The 22,854-nt window shown below is 42.7% G+C and overlaps 1 long non-coding RNA gene across 1 annotated transcript in view; it reads right to left on the reverse strand.

The window, feature by feature from the left end:
• Nucleotides 1–7,143: 7,143 nt before the first annotated feature.
• Nucleotides 7,144–22,854, reverse strand: part of LOC142729277 (uncharacterized) — a 30,034-nt gene continuing 14,323 nt past the window's right edge. Inside the window, exons 3-6 of the long non-coding RNA XR_012878109.1 lie at nt 10,238–10,320; nt 8,907–9,097; nt 8,021–8,128; nt 7,144–7,230 (exon numbers count right to left, since the gene is read on the reverse strand). This is a non-coding gene — a long non-coding RNA (uncharacterized LOC142729277). The remainder of the gene's footprint in view (nt 7,231–8,020; nt 8,129–8,906; nt 9,098–10,237; nt 10,321–22,854) is intronic.

Genomic DNA, 22,854 nt, shown 5'->3' on the forward strand with positions numbered 1-22,854 from the left:
TTCAGGGGTGACCTAATAACTATGTATAATATATATCACTGGACAGTACAGAGATATAAATACTATTACATATGGGGGGGTGGACAGTTCAGGGGTAACCTAATACCTATGTATAATATATATCACTGGACAGTACAGAGATATAAATACTATTACATATGGGGGGGGGGCGACAGTTCAGGGGTGACCTAATAACTATGTATAATATATATCACTGGACAGTGCAGAGATCAAAATACTATTACATATGGGGGGGTGACAGTTCAGGGGTGACCTAATACCTATGTATAATATATATCACTGGACAGTACAGAGATATAAATACTATTACATATGGGGGGGGGGCGACAGTTCAGGGGTGACCTAATAACTATGTATAATATATATCACTGGACAGTACAGAGATATAAATACTATTACATATGGGGGGGTGGACAGTTCAGGGGTGACCTAATACCTATGTATAATATATATCACAGGACAGTGCAGAGATATAAATACTATTACATATGGGGGGGGGGGGGGCGACAGTTCAGGGGTGACCTAATAACTATGTATAATATATATCACTGGACAGTGCAGAGATATAGATACTATTACATATGGGGGGGGTGACAGTTCAGGGGTGACCTAATAACTATGTATAATATATATCACTGGACAGTGCAGAGATATAAATACTATTACATATGGGGGGCGACAGTTCAGGGGTGACCTAATAACTATGTATAATATATATCACTGGACAGTGCAGTTATATAAATACTATTACATATGGGGGGGGACAGTTCAGGGGGTGACCTAATAACTATGTATAATATATATCACTGGACAGTGCAGAGATATAAATACTATTACATATGGGGGGGGGGCGACAGTTCAGGGGTGACCTAATACCTATGTATAATATATATCACTGGACAGTGCAGAGATATAAATACTATTACATATGGGGGGGGGCGACAGTTCAGGTGTGACCTAATAACTATGTATAATATATATCACTGGACAGTACAGAGATATAAATACTATTGCATATGGGGGGGTGGACAGTTCAGGGGTAACCTAATACCTATGTATAATATATATCACTGGACAGTACAGATATATAAATACTATTACATATGGGGGGGGGGGGCGACAGTTCAGGGGTGACCTAATACCTATGTATAATATATATCACTGGACAGTACAGAGATATAAATACTATTACATATGGGGGGGGGGAGACAGTTCAGGGGTGACCTAATAACTATGTATAATATATATCACTGGACAGTGCAGAGATCAAAATACTATTACATATGGGGGGGGCGACAGTTCAGGGGTGACCTAATAACTATGTATAATATATATCACTGGACAGTGCAGAGATATAAATACTATTACATATGGGGGGGCGACAGTTCAGGGGTGACCTAATACCTATGTATAATATATATCACTGGACAGTGCAGAGATATAAATACTATTACATATGCGGGTGGTGGACAGTTCAGGGGTGACCTAATAACTATGTATAATATATATCACTGGACAGTGCAGAGATATAAATACTATTACATATGGGGGGGGGGGTGGACAGTTCAGGGGTGACCTAATAACTATGTATGATATATATCACTGGACAGTACAGAGATCTAAATACTATTACATATGGGGGGGGGGCGACAGTTCAGGGGTGACCTAATAACTATGTATAATATATATCACTGGACAGTGCAGAGATATAGATACTATTACATATGGGGGGGGTGACTGTTCAGGGTTGACCTAATAACTATGTATAATATATATCACTGGACAGTGCAGAGATCTAAATACTATTACATATGGGGGGGGAGTGACAGTTCAGGGGTGACCTAATACCTATGTATAATATATATCACTGGACAGTGCAGAGATATAAATACTATTACATATGGGGGGGGGGGTGACTGTTCAGGGTTGACCTAATAACTATGTATAATATATATCACTGGACAGTACAGAGATATAAATACTATTACATATGGGGGGGGGGCGACAGTTCAGGGGTGACCTAATAACTATGTATAATATATATCACTGGACAGTACAGAGATATAAATACTATTACATATGGGGGGGGGTGGACAGTTCAGGGGTGACCTAATACCTATGTATAATATATATCACTGGACAGTACAGAGATATAAATACTATTACATATGGGGGGGGGGGCGACAGTTCAGGGGTGACCTAATACCTATGTATAATATATATCACTGGACAGTGCAGAGATCTAAATACTATTACATATGGGGGGGGGGGAGACAGTTCAGGGGTGACCTAATAACTATGTATAATATATATCACTGGACAGTGCAGAGATCTAAATACTATTACATATGGGGGGGGGGTGACAGTTCAGGGGTGACCTAATAACTATGTATAATATATATCACTGGACAGTGCAGAGATCTAAATACTATTACATATGGGGGGGCGACAGTTCAGGGGTGACCTAATACCTATGTATAATATATATCACTGGACAGTGCAGAGATATAAATACTATTACATATGCCGGTGGTGGACAGTTCAGGGGTGACCTAATAACTATGTATAATATATATCACTGGACAGTGCAGAGATATAAATACTATTACATATGGGGGGGGGGGTGGACAGATCAGGGGTGACCTAATAACTATGTATGATATATATCACTGGACAGTACAGAGATCTAAATACTATTACATATGGGGGGGGGTGACAGTTCAGGGGTGACCTAATAACTATGTATAATATATATCACTGGACAGTGCAGAGATATAAATACTATTACATATGGGGGGGGGTGACTGTTCAGGGTTGACCTAATAACTATGTATAATATATATCACTGGACAGTGCAGAGATCTAAATACTATTACATATGGGGGGGGGAGTGACAGTTCAGGGGTGACCTAATACCTATGTATAATATATATCACTGGACAGTGCAGAGATATAAATACTATTACATATGGGGGGGGTGACTGTTCAGGGTTGACCTAATAACTATGTATAATATATATCACTGGACAGTACAGAGATATAAATACTATTACATATGGGGGGGGGGCGACAGTTCAGGGGTGACCTAATAACTATGTATAATATATATATCACTGGACAGTACAGAGATATAAATACTATTACATATGGGGGGGTGGACAGTTCAGGGTGACCTAATACCTATGTATAATATATATCACTGGACAGTACAGAGATATAAATACTATTACATATGGGGGGGGGGCGACAGTTCAGGGGTGACCTAATACCTATGTATAATATATATCACTGGACAGTGCAGAGATCTAAATACTATTACATATGGGGGGGTGGACAGTTCAGGGGTGACCTAATACCTATGTATAATATATATCACTGGACAGTACAGAGATATAAATACTATTACATATGGGGGGGGGGGGCGACAGTTCAGGGGTGACCTAATACCTATGTATAATATATATCACTGGACAGTGCAGAGATCTAAATACTATTACATATGGAGGGGGGGGAGACAGTTCAGGGGTGACCTAATAACTATGTATAATATATATCACTGGACAGTGCAGAGATCTAAATACTATTACATATGGGGGGGGGGTGACAGTTCAGGGGTGACCTAATAACTATGTATAATATATATCACTGGACAGTGCAGAGATCTAAATACTATTACATATGGGGGGGCGACAGTTCAGGGGTGACCTAATAACTATGTATAATATATATCACTGGACAGTACAGAGATATAAATACTATTACATATGGGGGGGTGGACAGTTCAGGGGTGACCTAATACCTATGTATAATATATATCACTGGACAGTACAGAGATATAAATACTATTACATATGGGGGGGGGGGGCGACAGTTCAGGGGTGACCTAATACCTATGTATAATATATATCACTGGACAGTGCAGAGATCTAAATACTATTACATATGGGGGGGGAGACAGTTCAGGGGTGACCTAATAACTATGTATAATATATATCACTGGACAGTGCAGAGATCTAAATACTATTACATATGGGGGGGGTGACAGTTCAGGGGTGACCTAATAACTATGTATAATATATATCACTGGACAGTGCAGAGATCTAAATACTATTACATATGGGGGGGGCGACAGTTCAGGGGTGACCTAATAACTATGTATAATATATATCACTGGACAGTGCAGAGATCTAAATACTATTACATATGGGGGGGGCGACAGTTCAGGGGTGACCTAATAACTATGTATAATATATATCACTGGACAGTGCAGAGATCTAAATACTATTACATATGGGGGGGGGGTGACAGTTCAGGGGTGACCTAATAACTATGTATAATATATATCACTGGACAGTGCAGAGATCTAAATACTATTACATATGGGGGGGCGACAGTTCAGGGGTGACCTAATAACTATGTATAATATATATCACTGGACAGTGCAGAGATCTAAATACTATTACATATGGGGGGGGCGACAGTTCAGGGGTGACCTAATAACTATGTATAATATATATCACTGGACAGTACAGAGATCTAAATACTAAACCTATATGGAGAGCACCAAAGGAGCAGCGCCAGCCAGGCCCAAATCCCAAAAATAAATCGTTAATAAGATAAATGTCTTTTGTATACATGTAGGATAATTAGAGGGACAACAAGAAGGGGGGCGGGACTTACAAGCCCTGAGTGAGCATGATGGTATCGGTGGAGATACCCACTAAATGAATTGTAAACAGAGAAACGGAGTCCGACACACCAAGGTTGTTGAAATATAACAAATTTTATTAAACACATGACAAAGAAGAACATTAAAAAGTTTAAAGATGATAGCCACAGTATGGAAAGGATGGCAGACAGTAATATATACGATGTTAGAGTTGAATGCATTAAATAACAAAGTGACAAACAAAAGGAAACAATGACAATTCCCACTTCATACATGATTGAATGGATGAATAAATAAATAAATAAATAAATATATGTGAAATGTAGTTATAATGCACAAAGTCCTGCAACTGGTATAATGGGTGAAGACTACACCAACCGGTGTATGTCAGTCACAACCAGATGCAGGAGTTAAAGTGCAACAACAATCCACTCACATACATATAGATAACACTAGATATATGCATGGAGGTAACAGCAAAAGCAATCAATTGAGAGCTCAAAAAATGAAGTAGGACGTCTTACCCATGTCACACACAGCACTGTCTGGCACCAACCCCGACGCGCGTTTCGGCCCTCGAGCCTTCGTCTGGGGGTGGTGTCAGAAAGTGAAGAGACATCCTTTTAAACAGTCAGGGGCAAATCAGAGCATCAGGGGGCAGCTGAAGCTGCTGACAATCATTGTACAATGTATTGTAATCCATCAGTCCGGTGTGTCGGCCGCCGGGACCGGAAACGAGGCGAGAGTCACGTGTCCCGCAGCCCAGTCCGGCCAGGGACACAGGCAGCCGAACAGAAGTTCCGGCATGTCAGCCTCCCAAGCACGGACCCAGACCCCGGGAGACGGGAGACACGCCCCCATACTGCTCCGGCCGAGGCAGCAAAGACCCGGACTGACAGGCCGCGCGTGCGCAGTAGACAGAAGATGGAACACCGTGGATTATGAAGAAAAGAAGAAAAACGTATGTATATATATATTGAATTGAGTTATACTCATGTGCAGATTACGCAAGAACCAGAATAAATGTTTAAATGATTTTAAATTATGTATAGCGTTTTGGAATAATAAAATAAAGGAATAAAAGAGTGACAAAAAAATGATGATGAAATAAATGTACATATTAAATTAGTCACAATTAGTTCTTATTTGGCTGTTCCTACTACTTTCCCTACAGCAATTACATAATATAATATATATGGTATGAGTTACATGTATACACATGTGTCCATATCAAAAAAAAGGGGTTTACATATATTTGCAAATCAAACATAGACAAATGCAATCAAAATAAATTCACATGATTGTACTACTGCAGTTTGGTTTGAATAAAAAAATGTTAATACAAATTATGATAAGAAGGCATATGAACCATAACCGAACATATACATAAGAACACATATCTATATACGCATATACATACACATACACAAGTCAAAGAGTATATATAAAGCTAAATAAAAAGTAATAGTTAAGTACCATTACAACTGTAACAACATTTATGTATATTAAAGGTACACATGATACAATATATACACACATATGTTCCCCTACACTCACATATACAAAAGTACCAGAATTCATACATTACATATGCATTCAATATACACAGACATTGCAAGTATACATAAATGTATAACAATCTATATGCAAGTTTTAATAACAGGAGATACCCGTACTAAAAAGTTATAACGGTGATTAAGATATAATAGTGACAATAATATTGTGATGATAAAAAGCGGGGTGTATACAATATTAAAAAAACATCAAATATATATAGTGTATATGTATTTATAAACTATACATTAATCTAGATCTGATGATCATACAATCACCCACATAAGAACGTGAAAGAGTGTATGATGCATATTGATGATGGCACTTATAAATGCGCCAATGGTCAATGTGATGTGAAAGTGCATGTTGCTAATAATAAATTACAGTGACTAAAAAGTGAACAGTAAGTACATAATTAAACTAAAACATCAAGATATGTAGGTGAGTGTAAAAATAAAATAAATATAAATATAAAAGTCTGCAATATGTGTGTGTGGGTATGTGAAGAGCTGGGAAAAATAAGGTGAGGTGAATAATGAATGTGTGTGTGTGTGTGTGTGTGTGTGTGTGTGTGTGTGTGTGTGTGTGTGTGTGTGTGTGTATGTGTGTGTGTGTGTGTGTGTGTGTGTGTATGTGTGTGTGTGTATGTATATTCAAGTGATGTGAGAATAACAATAAAGTGGAAAAATTGATAAGAATTTTTTCTCGTTGTATGATATAGTAAAGTAGTGTGAGAAACACACTTGAATAATCACTGTTCTTACTGGATAGTAATGTTTATAACCAATTATGCACAGTTGCGCTACATATATAACTCTAAATGTCTACATTTTAGTATTGTATTCCCATAGTTTTCTACATATCCATTGTTTTAAGATAGTTAGGTGAATCCCCTGGGATGAACTGTTTAAAAATCAAATGAGGAAGTAGTTATGGTCTCAGAAGGTCATTACATGTTAGATCACAGCAAGTTCATAAACGATCATCTGTAACATTAAAAATAAAAATTAGAAACATAAAAGTTTAGAAACGACAGTGATTTGATCATTGCTAAACAATTAAAACTGACACCATGAGAGATCCCGACACCTCTATAAAAATGCTGCAAATCCCAAATTCTCATTCAAGCCATTTGGTTGTACTGTCTTTAATTTCCAGATCCATCTGGATTCCAATTTTGACAGTTTTTTCATTACTGACCCACCTCTCAAATCAGTCTTTACACAATCAATGCCTTTGACTTTGAGGGCTCTGGATTCACATCCATGGTATGTGAAAAAGTGCCTCGGAAGAGTTTTTAACAACTCAATGTTTTCTGGAGCAGTGCCCCTCGCTGCCTCTATGCTGTTCACGTGTTCCCTAGTTCTGATTTTGAGCTCTCTGCTGGTAAGACCAATATAAATCTTTGGGCATGGGCACCATGCCTAATAGATCACTCCTTTGGTACCACAGTTGATTGGCCAAGTGATTTTGTATGTCATCTGGCCAGTCGAATCTACAAATTCATCGCTCCTAGCCACATTTGGGCAGGCTATACATCTACCGCAAGGGCAGCAGCCCCATTTAGGTTTTGTCGCTCCAAAGATTGGTTTTATGCTTTGGGGTTGGTGGTAACTGTGGACAAGGGTATCACGTAGATTCCTTGCTCTTCTCGATGCTACCGCAGGTTTTACAGGGAGAATTTTAGATAAGGTAGTGTCAGTTTGTAATATAGACCAGTGTTTGGCCAGACATTTCCTCATCTGCCCCTATCTGTCATGATAGGTAGTGACATACCTGATTGTCGAGTCCACATTTCTCTTGGTAATGGGGTGAAGAAGTTGGGTTCGTGTAGAGCGTCTTGCCCTCTCATATGCCTTATTTATACATCTTCTGTTGTATCCCCTGTCGAGAAAACGTTGTTTCAGATTATTTGCCTGGATCTCAAAGTCATCATTAGATGAACATAGCCTTTTAATCCTCAAAAACTGACCGATGGGAATAGCACGGATCAGATGGCTCGGGTGTGAAGATGAGGCATGAAGATAAGAATTAACTGACGTATCCTTTTTATGTATATCTGTCCTGATATAACCGTCAGTGTCTCGTCTAATAAGTACGTCTAGAAAATCAATCACTGTTTCACTGGTTTTCCAAGTCAGGTGAATATTGAGGTCATTGATGTTAAGATTTGTCATGAAACCAGCAAATTCATCACTGGTGCCATGCCAGATGATGAAGATATCATCAATGAACCGGGTACAAAGGACCACCTTGTCCATTGATGATATCCGGTCAGATAGAAACAGATCCCTCTCCCACAGCCCCAGGAACAGGTTGGCATATGAAGGTGCACAAGCCGCCCCCATTGCCGTGCCCTGGAGCTGTAGGTAGAAGGATCCGTTGAAAGTGAAAAAGTTGTGCGTGAGCACAAATTCTAGGAGGGTGAGAATGAATTGGTACATGGGTGGATTACTATCAGTCATCCCCATAAAGTATGACACTGCCTGGAGACCATCCTGATGTCGGATGTTGGTATATAAGGATTCTACGTCACACGTAGCAAGCAACATATTAGGTTCTAATTGGATCCCTTCCAGTCTTTTGAGGAGGTCTGAGGAGTCTCTGAGGTATGATGGTAAGGTCTTAACCATGGGCTTCAGTGTAGCATCAATATACTTACTTATATTGTCACATAGGTTGCCTCTTCCAGATATGATGGGACGCCCTGGTGGTAATTTGGGGTCTTTATGTATCTTGGGTAGTAAGTATAAGCTTGCTACTGTGGGATCCTGTACCATGAGACATTCAGTAAGGGCCGCAGAGATGGTACCCTCATTTTGAGCTTCTTTTAATATATCATCAAGTAGACCACTGAAAGAAGAGAGAGGATTAAAGGTCAGCTTTTTGTAGCAGGTCGTGTTTCTCAGTTGCCGATACACTTCTCGTTCGTACATGGCCCTAGGCCACATCACTATATTGCCCCCCTTATCTGCGGGTTTAATTACAGTATCCTCGAGATTTTTCAATCTCTTTAGACTCATCCGTTCAGCGCAGGTTAAATTGTCACACTTAATACCCGTGGATATTCTCTCGAAATCCCGGGCCACCAATTTCACAAATAAGTCGATTGGTGGACATATCGAAAATGGAGGAAATTTAGAGGATCGTTTCCTTATAGTTTGAGGGATCGTACCTGTCTCAGGGTTTTGTTGTTCTTCAAGTGAACAACATGCCTGGTATTAGGGGTGACCTAATACCTATGTATAATATATATCACTGGACAGTGCAGAGATCTAAATACTATTACATATGGGGGGGGGGTGACAGTTCAGGGGTGACCTAATAACTATGTATAATATATATCACTGGACAGTACAGAGATCTAAATACTATTACATATGGGGGGGGTGACAGTTCAGGGGTGACCTAATAACTATGTATAATATATATCACTGGACAGTACAGAGATATAAATACTATTACATATGGGGGGGGTGGACAGTTCAGGGGTAACCTAATACCTATGTATAATATATATCACTGGACAGTACAGAGATCTAAATACTATTACATATGGGGGGGGGGTGACAGTTCAGGGGTGACCTAATAACTATGTATAATATATATCACTGGACAGTACAGAGATATAAATGCTATTACATATGGGGGGGGGCGACAGTTCAGGGGTGACCTAATAACTATGTATAATATATATCACTGGACAGTACAGAGATCTAAATACTATTACATATGGGGGGGCGACAGTTCAGGGGTGACCAAATACCTATGTATAATATATATCACTGGACAGTGCAGAGATATAAATACTATTACATATGGGGGGGGGGTGGACAGTACAGGGGTGACCTAATACCTATGTATAATATATATCACTGGACAGTGCAGAGATCTGTGTAATTGACTTTCTATATCCAGGACTGTAAATAAAGGGGCGTCCACTACGTGGAGATTTAGGGTTTTTGTTCTTCTCACTATATAACTGTTACTCACCTCCACAATCCTCAGGTCCTCTGCACTGCTCCATGCGGAAGAAACAGATGTCTTTTCCATCGGGGCAGCCCAACTACCAATGCCTGACAAAAGAAAGAATGAATGAGATGTGTGAAGTCCCAGAAACTTGTCCCAATCTATCAGTGTAATTCACTGCAGTCTTCTAGTGGGGAAGAAGAAATCTCAGAAATGTTCATTAGGCCTCCAGGCTGCCATGACAACTATCGGCACCCCGTGATGGCGTCATGGGCAGGCTGACGTGCTGTCGGAGGGGGCCGCTTTCCTCTTTCTAAAGGCTTAGATGCTGCAGTCACTATTGACCGCGGCATCTAAGTGGTTAAATGGAGTATTCTCCGATTCCGCCTGTTGCATTGAGGTTTCAACTGTAATATACAGCCAACGCCCGCTCCGTGTAAAGCCCGTCAGCCCGCTTTATATTTCCTCTTGGCTGTCGCGTCCATATACGTAACATGCCGCCAAGGGACTAATATTCATATAATAAACAATAATATGAAATCATGACAGGACTCGTATATGTCCACGAATCACAGCGGCTAACACCGGCCGGATTATATAATGACAGGACTCGAATATGTCCACGCATCACAACGGCTAACACCGGCCGAATTATATAATGACAGGACTCGTATATGTCCAGGCATCATAGCGGATAACACCGGCCGGATTATATAATGACAGGACTCGTATATGTCCACAAATCATAGCGGCTAACACCGGCCGGATTATATAATGACAGGACTCGTATATGTCCACGAATCATAGCGGCTAACACCGGCCGGATTATATAATGACAGGACTCGTATATGTCCAGGCATCATAGCGGATAACAACGGCCGGATTATATAATGACAGGACTCGTATATGCCCACGAATCATAGCGGATAACACCGGCCGGATTATATAATGACAGGACTCGTATATGCCCACGAATCATAACGGATAACACCGGCCGGATTATATAAAGACAGGACTCGTATATGTCCACGAATCATAGCGGATAACACCGGACGGATTATATAATGACAGGACTCGTATATGTCAACGAATCATAGCGGATAACACCGGCCGGATTATATAATGTCAGGACTCGTATATATATGTCCACAAATCATAGCGGATAACACCAGCCGGATTATATAATGACAGGACTCGTATATGTCCAGGCATCATAGCGGATAACACCGGCCGGATTATATAATGACAGGACTCGTATATGTCCACGAATCACAGCGGCGAACACCGGCCGGATTATATAATGACGACTCGTATATGTCCACGCATCACAGCGGCTGACACCGGCCGGATTATATAATGACAGGACTCGTATCATAGCGGATAACACCGGCCGGAATATAATGACAGGACTCGTATATGTCCGCAAATCACAGCGGCGAACACCGGCCGGATTATATAATGACAGGACTCGTATATGTCCACGCATCACAGCGGCTGACACCGGCTGGATTATATGATGACAGGACTCGTATATGTCCACGAATCATAGCGGATAACACCGGCTGGATTATATAATGACAGGAATCGTTTATGTCCACGAATCACAGCGGCTAACACCGGCCAGATTATATAATGACAGGACTCGTATATGCCCACGAATCACAGCGGATAACTCAGGCCGGATTATATAATGACAGGACTCGTATATGTCCACGAATCATAACGGATAACACCGGCCGGATTATATAATGACAGGACTCGTATATGTCCACGAATCATAGCGGCTAACACCGGCCGGATTATATAATGACAGGACTCGTATATGTCCACGAATCATAGCGGCTAACACCGGCCGGATTATATAATGATAGGACACGTATATGTCCACGAATCATAGCGGATAACACCGGCCAGATTATATAATGACAGGACTCGTATATGTCCACGAATCATAGCGGCTAACACCGGCCGGATTATATAATGATAGGACACGTATATGTCCACGAATCATAGCGGATAACACCGGCCAGATTATATAATGACAGGACTCGTATATGTCCACGAATCACAGCGGATAACACGGGCCGTCTTATATAATGACAGGACTCGTATATGTCCACGAATCACAGCGGCTAACACGGGCCGGATTATATAATGACAGGACTCGAATATGTCCACGAATCATAGCGGCTAACACCGGCCGGATTATATAATGACAGGACTCGTATATGTCCACAAATCACAGCGGCGAACACCGGCCGGATTATATAATGACAGGACTCGTATATGTCCACGCATCACAGCGGCTGACACCGGCCGGATTATATGATCACAGGACTCGTATATGTCCACGAATCATAGCGGATAACACCGGCCGGATTATATAATGACAGGAATCGTTTATGTCCACGAATCACAGCGGCTAACACCGGCCAGATTATATAATGACTGGACTCGTATATGTCCGCGCATCACAGCGGATAACACCGGCCGGATTATATAATGACAGGACTCGTATATGTCCACGAATCACAGCGGCTAACACCGGCCGTATTATATAATGACAGGACTCGTATATGTCCACGCATCATAGCGGATAACACCGGCCGGATTATATAATGACAGGACTCGTATATGTCCACGAATCACAGCGGATAACACAGGCCGGATTATATAATGACAGGACTCGTATATGTCCATGAATCACAGCGGCTAACACCGGCCGTATTATATAATGACAGGACTCGTATATGTCCATGCATCATAGCGGATAACACCGGCCGGATTATATAATGACAGGATTCGTACATGTCCACGAATCACAGCGGATAACACAGGCCGGATTATATAATGAAAGGACTCGTATATGTCCACGAATCATAGCGGCTAACACCGGCCGGATTATATAATGACAGGACTCGTATATGTCCACGAATCACAGCGGATAACACCGGCCGGATTATATAATGATGGGACACGTATATGTCCACGAATCATAGCGGATAACACCGGCCGGATTATATAATGACAGGACTCGTATATGTCCACGAATCACAGCGGATAACACGGGCCGTCTTATATAATGACAGGACTCGTATATGTCCACGAATCACAGCGGCTAACACGGGCCGGATTATATAATGACAGGACTCGTATATGTCCACGAATCATAGCGGCTAACACCGGCCGGATTATATAATGACAGGACTCGTATATGTTTCACGAATCATAGCGGCTAACACCGGCCGGATTATATAATGACAGGACTCGTATATGTCCACGAATCATAGCGGCTAACACCGGCCGGATTATATAATGATAGGACACGTATATGTCCACGAATCATAGCGGATAACACCGGCCGGATTATATAATGACAGGACTCGTATCATAGCGGATAACACCGGCCAGATTATATAATGACAGGACTCGTATATGTCCACGAATCACAGCGGCTAACACCGGCCGTATTATATAATGACAGGACTCGTATATGTCCACGCATCATAGCGGATAACACCGGCCGGATTATATAATGACAGGACTCGTATATGTCCACGAATCACAGCGGATAACACAGGCCGGATTATATAATGACAGGACTCGTATATGTCCACGAATCACAGCGGCTAACACCGGCCGTATTATATAATGACAGGACTCGTATATGTCCACGCATCATAGCGGATAACACCGGCCGGATTATATAATGACAGGACTCGTATATGTCCACGAATCACAGCGGATAATACAGGCCGGATTATATAATGACAGGACTCGTATATGTCCACGAATCATAGCGGCTAACACCGGCCGGATTATATAATGATAGGACACGTATATGTCCACGAATCATAGCGGATAACACCGGCCGGATTATATAATGACAGGACTCGTATATGTCCAAGAATCACAGCGGATAACACGGGCCGTCTTATATAATGACAGGACTCGTATATGTCCACGAATCATAGCTGCTAACACCGGCCGGATTATATAATGACAGGACTCGTATATGTCCACGAATCATAGCGGATAACACCGGCCGGATTATATAATGACAGGACTCGTATATGTCCACGAATCATAGCGGCTAACACCGGCCGGATTATATAATGACAGGACTCGTATATGTCCACGAATCATAGCGGCTAACACCGGCCGGATTATATAATGATAGGACACGTATATGTCCACGAATCATAGCGGATAACACCGGCCGGATTATATAATGACAGGACTCGTATATGTCCACGAATCACAGCGGATAACACCGGCCATCTTATATAATGACAGGACTCGTATATGTCCACGAATCACAGCGGCTAACACGGGCCGGATTATATAATGACAGGACTCGTATATGTCCACGAATCATAGCGGCTAACACCGGCCGGATTATATAATGACAGGACTCGTATATGTCCACGAATCATAGCGGCTAACACCGGCCGGATTATATAATGATAGGACACGTATATGTCCACGAATCATAGCGGATAACACCGGCCGGATTATATAATGACAGGACTCGTATATGTCCACGAATCACAGCGGATAACACGGGCTGTCTTATATAATGACAGGACTCGTATATGTCCACGAATCTTAGCGCCTAACACGGGCCGGATTATATAATGACAGGACTCGTATATGTCCACGAATCACAGCGGCTAACACCGGCCGTATTATATAATGACAGGACTCGTATATGTCCACGCATCATAGCGGATAACACTGGCCGGATTATATAATGACAGGACTCGTATATGTCCACGAATCACAGCGGATAACACAGGCCGGATTATATAATGACAGGACTCGTATATGTCCACGAATCATAGCGGCTAACACCGGCCGGATTATGTAATGATAGGACAAGTATATGTCCACGAATCATAGCGGATAACACCGGCCGGATTATATAATGACAGGACTCGTATATGTCCACGAATCACAGCGGATAACACGGGCCGTCTTATATAATGACAGGACTCTTATATGTCCACGAATCACAGCGGCTAACACGGGCCGGATTATATAATGAAAGGACTCGTATATGTCCACGAATCATAGCGGCTAACACCGGCCGGATTATATAATAACAGGACTCGTATATGTCCACGAATCATAGCGGCTAATACCGGCCGGATTATATAATGATAGGACACGTATATGTCCACGAATCATAGCGGATAACACCGGCCGGATTATATAATGACAGGACTCGTATATGTTTCACGAATCATAGCGGCTAACACCGGCCGGATTATATAATGACAGGACTCTTATATGTCCACGAATCACAGCGGCTAACACGGGCCGGATTATATAATGAAAGGACTCGTATATGTCCACGAATCATAGCGGCTAACACCGGCCGGATTATATAATAACAGGACTCGTATATGTCCACGAATCATAGCGGCTAATACCGGCCGGATTATATAATGATAGGACACGTATATGTCCACGAATCATAGCGGATAACACCGGCCGGATTATATAATGACAGGACTCGTATCATAGCGGATAACACCGGCCGGATTATATAATGACAGGACTCGTATATGTCCACGAAACACAGCGGCTAACACCGGCCGTATTATATAATGACAGGACTCGTATATGTCCACGCATCATAGCGGATAACACCGGCCGGATTATATAATGACAGGACTCGTATATGTCCACGAATCACAGCGGATAACACAGGCCGGATTATATAATGACAGGAGTCGTATATGTCCACGAATCACAGCGGCTAACACCGGCCGTATTATATAATGACAAGACTCGTATATGTCCACGCATCATAGCGGATAACACCGGCCGGATTATATAATGACAGGACTCGTATATGTCCACGAATCACAGCGGCTAACACCGGCCGTATTATATAATGACAGGACTCGTATATGTCCACGCATCATAGCGGATAACACCGGCCGGATTATATAATGACAGGACTCGTATATGTCCACGAATCACAGCGGATAACACAGGCCGGATTATATAATGACAGGACTCGTATATGTCCACGAATCATAGCGGCTAACACCGGCCGGATTATATAATGATAGGACACGTATATGTCCACGAATCATAGCGGATAACAACGGCCGGATTATATAATGACAGGACTCGTATATGTCCACGAATCACAGCGGATAACACGGGCCGTCTTATATAATGACAGTTCTCGTATATGTCCACGAATCACAGCGGCTAACACGGGCCGGATTATATAATGACAGGACTCGTATATGTCCACGAATCATAGCGGCTAACACCGGCCGGATTATATAATGACATGACTCGTATATGTCCTCGAATCATAGCGGCTAACACCGGCCGGATTATATAATGATAGGACACGTATATGTCCACGAATCATAGCGGATAACATCGGCCGGATGATATAATGACAGGACTCGTATATGTCCACGAATCATAGCGGCTAACACCGGCCGGATTATATAATGACAGGACTCGTATATGTCCACGAATCATAGCGGATAACACCGGCCGGATTATATAATGACAGGACTCGTATATGTCCACGAATCACAGCGGATAACACGGGCCGTCTTATATAATGACAGGACTCGTATATGTCCACAAATCATAGCGGCTAACACGGGCCGGATTAGATAATGACAGGACTCGTATATGTCCACGAATCATAGCGGCTAACACCGGCCGGATTATATAATGACAGGACTCGTATATGTCCACGAGTCATAGCGGATAACACCGGCCGGATTATATAATGACAGGACTCGTATATGTCCACGAATCATAGCGGCTAACACCGGCCGGATTATATAATGACAGGACTCGTATATGTCCACGAATCATAGCGGATAACACCGGCCGGATTATATAATGATAGGACACGTATATGTCCACGAATCATAGCGGATAACACCGGCCGGATTATATAATGACAGGACTCGTATATGTCCACGAATCACAGCGGATAACACCGGCCGGATTATATAATGACAGGACTCGTATATGTACAGGAATCATAGCGGATAACATCGGCCGGATTATATAATGATAGGACTCGTATATGTCCACGAATCATAGCGGATAACACCGGCCGGATTATATAATGACAGGACTCGTATATGTCCACGAATCACAGCGGATAACACCGGCCGGATTATATAATGACAGGACTCGTATATGTACAGGAATCATAGCGGATAACATCGGCCGGATTATATAATGAAAGGACTCATATATGTCCACGAATCATAGCGGATAACACCGGCCGGATTATATAATGACAGGACTCGTATATGTCCACGAATCATAGCGGATAACACCGGCCGGATTATATAATGACAGGACTCGTATATGTCCACGAATCACAGCGGATAACACGGGCCATTTTATATAATGACAGGACTCGTATATGTCCACGAATCACAGCGGCTAACACGGGCCGGATTATATAATGACAGGAATCGTATATTTCCACGAATCATAGCGGCTAACACCGGCCGGATTATATAATGACAGGACTCGTATATGTCCACGAATCATAGCGGCTAACACCGGCCGGATTATATAATGATAGGACACGTATATGTCCACGAATCATAGCGGATAACACCGGCCGGATTATATAATGACAGGACTCGTATATGTCCACGAATCACAGCGGATAACATGGGCCGTCTTATATAATGACAGGACTCGTATATGTCCACGAATCATAGCTGCTAACACCGGCCGGATTATATAATGACAGGACTCGTATATGTCCACGAATCATAGCGGATAACACCGGCCGGATTATATAATGACAGGACTCGTATATGTCCACGAAACATAGCGGCTAACACCGGCCGGATTATATAATGACGACTCGTATATGTCCACGAATCATAGCGGCTAACACCGGCCGGATTATATAATGATAGGACACGTATATGTCCACGAATCATAGCGGATAACACCGGCCGGATTATATAATGACAGGACTCGTATATATCCACGAATCACAGCGGATAACATGGGCCATCTTATATAATGACAGGACTCGTATATGTCCACGAATCACAGCGGCTAACACGGGCCGGATTATATAATGACAGGACTCGTATATGTCCACGAATCATAGCGGCTAACACCGGCCGGATTATATAATGACAGGACTCGTATATGTCCACGAATCATAGCGGATAACACCGGCCGGATTATATAATGACAGGACTCGTATATGTCCACGAATCACAGCGGATAACACGGGCCATTTTATATAATGACAGGACTCGTATATGTCCACGAATCACAGCGGCTAACACGGGCCGGATTATATAATGACAGGAATCGTATATTTCCACGAATCATAGCGGCTAACACCGGCCGGATTATATAATGACAGGACTCGTATATGTCCACGAATCATAGCGGCTAACACCGGCCGGATTATATAATGATAGGACACGTATATGTCCACGAATCATAGCGGATAACACCGGCCGGATTATATAATGACAGGACTCGTATATGTCCACGAATCACAGCGGATAACATGGGCCGTCTTATATAATGACAGGACTCGTATATGTCCACGAATCATAGCTGCTAACACCGGCCGGATTATATAATGACAGGACTCGTATATGTCCACGAATCATAGCGGATAACACCGGCCGGATTATATAATGACAGGACTCGTATATGTCCACGAATCATAGCGGCTAACACCGGCCGGATTATATAATGACAGGACTCGTATATGTCCACGAATCATAGCGGCTAACACCGGCCGGATTATATAATGATAGGACACGTATATGTCCACGAATCATAGCGGATAACACCGGCCGGATTATATAATGACAGGACTCGTATATGTCCACGAATCACAGCGGATAACACGGGGGCCATCTTATATAATGACAGGACTCGTATATGTCCACGAATCACAGCGGCTAACACGGGCCGGATTATATAATGACAGGACTCGTATATGTCCACGAATCATAGCGGCTAACACCGGCCGGATTATATAATGACAGGACTCGTATATGTCCACGAATCATAGCGGCTAACACCGGCCGGATTATATAATGATAGGACACGTATATGTCCACAAATCATAGCGGATAACACCGGCCGGATTATATAATGACAGGACTCGTATATGTCCACGAATCACAGCGGATAACACGGGCCGTCTTATATAATGACAGGACTCGTATATGTCCACGAATCATAGCGCCTAACACGGGCCGGATTATATAATGACAGGACTCGTATATGTCCACGAATCACAGCGGCTAACACCGGCCGTATTATATAATGACAGGACTCGTATATGTCCACGCATCATAGCGGATAACACCGGCCGGATTATATAATGACAGGACTCGTATATGTCCACGAATCACAGCGGATAACACAGGCCGGATTATATAATGACAGGACTCGTATATGTCCACGAATCATAGCGGCTAACACCGGCCAGATTATATAATGATAGGACACGTATATGTCCACGAATCATAGCGGATAACACCGGCCGGATTATATAATGACAGGACTCGTATATGTCCACGAATCACAGCGGCTAACACCGGCCGTATTATATAATGACAGGACTCGTATATGTCCACGCATCATAGCGGATAACACCGGCCGGATTATATAATGACAGGACTCGTATATGTCCACGAATCACAGCGGATAACACAGGCCGGATTATATAATGACAGGACTCGTATATGTCCACGAATCATAGCGGCTAACACCGGCCGGATTATATAATGATAGGACACGTATATGTCCACGAATCATAGCGGATAACACCGGCCGGATTATATAATGACAGGACTCGTATATGTCCACGAATCACAGCGGATAACACGGGCCGTCTTATATAATGACAGGACTCTTATATGTCCACGAATCACAGCGGCTAACACGGGCCGGATTATATAATGACAGGACTCGTATATGTCCACGAATCATAGCGGCTAACACCGGCCGGATTATATAATAACAGGACTCGTATATGTCCACGAATCATAGCGGCTAATACCGGCCGGATTATATAATGATAGGACACGTATATGTCCACGAATCATAGCGGATAACACCGGCCGGATTATATAATGACAGGACTCGTATCATAGCGGATAACACCGGCCGGATTATATAATGACAGGACTCGTATATGTCCACGAATTACAGCGGCTAACACCGGCCGTATTATATAATGACAGGACTCGTATATGTCCACGCATCATAGCGGATAACACCGGCCGGATTATATAATGACAGGACTCGTATATGTCCACGAATCACAGCGGATAACACAGGCCGGATTATATAATGACAGGAGTCGTATATGTCCACGAATCACAGCGGCTAACACCGGCCGTATTATATAATGACAAGACTCGTATATGTCCACGCATCATAGCGGATAACACAAGCCGGATTATATAATGACAGGACTCGTATATGTCCACGAATCACAGCGGCTAACACCGGCCGTATTATATAATGACAGGACTCGTATATGTCCACGCATCATAGCGGATAACACCGGCCGGATTATATAATGACAGGACTCGTATATGTCCACGAATCACAGCGGATAACACAGGCCAGATTATATAATGACAGGACTCGTATATGTCCACGAATCATAGCGGCTAACACCGGCCGGATTATATAATGATAGGACACGTATATGTCCACGAATCATAGCGGATAACACCGGCCGGATTATATAATGACAGGACTCGTATATGTCCACGAATCACAGCGGCTAACACGGGCCGGATTATATAATGACAGGACTCGTATATGTCCACGAATCATAGCGGCTAACACCGGCCGGATTATATAATGACATGACTCGTATATGTCCACGAATCATAGCGGCTAACACCGGCCGGATTATATAATGATAGGACACGTATATGTCCACGAATCATAGCGGATAACACCGGCCGGATGATATAATGACAGGACTCGTATATGTCCACGAATCATAGCGGCTAACACCGGCCGGATTATATAATGACAGGACTCGTATATGTCCACGAATCATAGCGGATAACACCGGCCGGATTATATAATGATAGGACACGTATATGTCCACGAATCATAGCGGATAACACCGGCCGGATTATATAATGACAGGACTCGTATATGTCCACGAATCACAGCGGATAACACGGGCCATCTTATATAATGACAGGACTCGTATATGTCCACGAATCACAGCGGCTAACACGGGCCGGATTATATAATGACAGGACTCGTATATGTCCACGAATCATAGCGGCTAACACCGGCCGGATTATATAATGACAGGACTCGTATATGTCCACGAATCATAGCGGCTAACACCGGCCGGATTATATAATGATAGGACACGTATATGTCCACGAATCATAGCGGATAACACCGGCCGGATTATATAATGACAGGACTCGTATATGTCCACGAATCACAGCGGATAACACGGGCCGTCTTATATAATGACAGGACTCGTATATGTCCACGAATCATAGCGCCTAACACGGGCCGGATTATATAATGACAGGACTCGTATATGTCCACGAATCACAGCGGCTAACACCGGCCTTATTATATAATGACAGGACTCGTATATGTCCACGCATCATAGCGGATAACACCGGCCGGATTATATAATGACAGGACTCGTATATGTCCACGAATCACAGCGGATAACACAGGCCGGATTATATAATGACAGGACTCGTATATGTCCACGAATCATAGCGGCTAACACCGGCCGGATTATATAATAACAGGACTCGTATATGTCCACGAATCATAGCGGCTAATACCGGCCGGATTATATAATGATAGGACACGTATATGTCCACGAATCATAGCGGATAACACCGGCCGGATTATATAATGACAGGACTCGTATCATAGCGGATAACACCGGCCGGATTATATAATGACAGGACTCGTATATGTCCACGAATTACAGCGGCTAACACCGGCCGTATTATATAATGACAGGACTCGTATATGTCCACGCATCATAGCGGATAACACCGGCCGGATTATATAATGACAGGACTCGTATATGTCCACGAATCACAGCGGATAACACAGGCCGGATTATATAATGACAGGAGTCGTATATGTCCACGAATCACAGCGGCTAACACCGGCCATATTATATAATGACAAGACTCGTATATGTCCACGCATCATAGCGGATAACACCGGCCGGATTATATAATGACAGGACTCGTATATGTCCATGAATCACAGCGGCTAACACCGGCCGTATTATATAATGACAGGACTCGTATATGTCCACGCATCATAGCGGATAACACCGGCCGGATTATATAATGACAGGACTCGTATATGTCCACGAATCACAGCGGCTAACACCGGCCGTATTATATAATGACAGGACTCGTATATGTCCACGCATCATAGCGGATAACACCGGCCGGATTATATAATGACAGGACTCGTATATGTCCACGAATCACAGCGGATAACACAGGCCGGATTATATAATGACAGGACTCGTATATGTCCACGAATCATAGCGGCTAACACCGGCCGGATTATATAATGATAGGACACGTATATGTCCACGAATCATAGCG

This window comes from Rhinoderma darwinii, unplaced genomic scaffold, assembly GCF_050947455.1.
Source record: "Rhinoderma darwinii isolate aRhiDar2 unplaced genomic scaffold, aRhiDar2.hap1 Scaffold_717, whole genome shotgun sequence".
Lineage (NCBI taxonomy): Eukaryota > Metazoa > Chordata > Amphibia > Anura > Rhinodermatidae > Rhinoderma > Rhinoderma darwinii.